General features: G+C 35.3%; 1 non-coding gene across 1 annotated transcript; it reads right to left on the minus strand.

Moving 5' to 3' along the window:
* Positions 1–1303: 1303 nt before the first annotated feature.
* LOC148577333 (small nucleolar RNA R71) lies at positions 1304–1411 on the minus strand. Its single transcript, XR_015903152.1, has one exon. It is a non-coding gene; the product is annotated as a small nucleolar RNA R71 (small nucleolar RNA).
* Between the last annotated feature and the right edge of the window lie 1258 nt (positions 1412–2669).

Here is a 2669-nt window from a genome sequence, read left to right on the forward strand (position 1 = left end):
AATTTTAAAAATATTTTTCAAAAATCTTTTTCTTAATTTTATATCATATTTTTGACAATATCATCAACAATTAATGTTTTGATTCAAAAATTTCAAGTTTGTTACTTACTTGTTAAGAAAGATTCAAACTTTAAGTTCTAGAATCATATCTTGTGATTTCTTGTGAATCAAGTCATTAATTGTGATTTTAAAAATCAAATCTTTTTCAAAACTAATTTCAATCATATCTTTTCAAAAATATCTTTTTATCTTATCTTTTTCAAAATCATATCTTTTTAATCATACCTTTTCATATCATATCTTTTTCAAATATCTTTTCTAACTTCTTATCTTCTTATCTTTTAAAAATTGATTTTCAAAATTTGTTTCAACTAACTAATTAACTTTTTGTTTGTTTCTTATCTCTTTCAAAACTACCTAACTAACTATCCCTCTCTAATTTTCGAAAATACCTCCCTCTTTTTCAAAAATTCTTTTTAATTAATTAATTGTTCCAATTTTAATTTTAATTTTAATTTTATCTTAATTTTCGAAAATCATTAACTCTTTTTCAAAATTTATTTTTCGAAATTCCCTCTCTCTCATCTCCTTCTATTTATTTATTCATCTACTAACACTTCTCTTCACCCAAAATTCGAACCCCTTCCTCTCCACTGAGTTCGAATTCTTCTCTTCTACATTCTTATTCTTCTTTTCTTCTACTCACACAAGGGAACCTCTATACTGTGGTAAAGAGGATCCCCGGTATCTTTAGTCCTCTTCTTTTTCACATGAGCAGGAGCAAGGACAAGAACATTCTTGTTGAAGCAGACTCTGAACCTGAAAGGACTCTGAAGAAGAAACTGAGAGAAGCTAAAATACAACAATCCAGAGACAACCTTACAGGAATTTTCGAACAGGAAGAGGAGATGGCAGCCGAAAATAATAATAATGCAAGGAAGATGCTTGGTGACTTTACTGCACCTAATTCCAATTTACATGGAAGAAGCATCTCCATCCCTACCATTGGAGCAAACAATTTTGAGCTTAAACCTCAATTTGTTTCTCTGATGCAACAAAACTGCAAGTTTCATGGACTTTCATCTGAAGATCCCTTTCAGTTCTTAACTAAATTCTTGCAGATCTGTGATACTGTTAAGACTAATGGAGTAGATCCTGAAGTCTACAGGCTCATGCTTTTCTCTTTTGCTGTGAGAGACAGAGCTAGAATATGGTTGGATTCTCAACCTAAAGACAGCCTGAACTCTTGGGTAAGCTGGTCACGGCTTTCTTAGCCAAGTTCTTTCCTCCTCAAAAGCTAAGTAAGCTTAGAGTGGATGTTCAAACCTTCAGACAGAAAGAAGGTGAATCCCTCTATGAAGCTTGGGAGAGATACAAGCAACTGACCAAAAAGTGTCCTTCTGACATGCTTTCAGAATGGACTATCTTGGATATATTCTATGATGGTCTGTCTGAATTAGCTAAGATGTCATTGGATACTTCTGCAGGTGGATCCATTCAGCTAAAGAAAATTCCTGCAGAAGCTCAAGAACTCATTGACATGGTTGCTAATAACCAGTTTATGTACACTTCTGAGAGGAATCCTGTGAGTAATGGGACGCCTCAGAAGAAGGAAGTTCTTGAAATTGATACTCTGAATGCCATATTGGCTCAGAATAAAATATTGACTCAGCAAGTCAATATGATTTCTCAGAGTCTGAATGGAATGCAAGCTGCATCCAACAGTACTCAAGAGGCATCTTCTGAAGAAGAAGCTTATGATCCTGAGAACCCTACAATAGCAGAGGTAAATTATATAGGTGAACCTTATGGAAACACCTATAACCCTTCATGGTGTAATCACCCAAATTTCTCATGGAAGGATCAACAAAAGCCTCAACAAAGCTTTAATAATGGTGGAAGAAACAGGTTTAACAGTAGTAAACCTTTTCCATCATCTTCTCAGCAACAGACAGAGAACTCTGAACAAAATACCTCTAATTTAGCAAACTTAGTCTCTGATTTGTCCAAGGCCACTGTAAGTTTCATGAGTGAAACAAGGTCCTTGATGAGCGGATATTTTATACGCTTTTTGGGGGTAATTTCATATAGTTTTTAGGATATTCTAGTTAGTTTCTAGTTTATTTCTATTAGTTTTTAGAAAAAATTCATATTTCTGGACTTTACTATGAGTTGTGTGTTTCTCTGTAATTTCAGGTATTTTTCTGGCTGAAATTGAGGCAGCTGAGCAAAAATCTGATTCAGGTTGAAAAAAGACTGCTGATGCTGTTGGATTCTGACCTCCCTGCACTCAAAGTGAATTTTCTGGAGCTACAGAACTCGAAATGGCGCGCTTCTAATTGCGTTGGAAAGTAGACATCCAGTGCTTTTCAGAAATATATAATAGTTCATACTTTGCTCAAAAATAGACGACGTAAACTGGCGTTCAATGCCAGTTCTCTGCCCAATTCTGGCGTCCAACGCCAGAAAAGTATTAGAAGTTGGAGTTCAACGCCAGAAATGGATCCAAACCTGGCGTTGAATGCCCAAAACAGCCTTAGCACGTGAAATGTTTAAGTCTCAGCCCAGCACACACCAAGTGGGCCCCAGAAGTGGATCTCTGCACCATCTGTCATAGTCTACTCACTTTTTGTAAACCTAGGCTACTAGTTTAGTATTTAAACAACTTT

This window comes from Arachis ipaensis, chromosome B1 (assembly GCF_059453495.1).
Source record: "Arachis ipaensis isolate K30076 ecotype BB chromosome B1, ASM5945349v1, whole genome shotgun sequence".
Taxonomy (NCBI): Eukaryota; Viridiplantae; Streptophyta; class Magnoliopsida; order Fabales; family Fabaceae; genus Arachis; species Arachis ipaensis.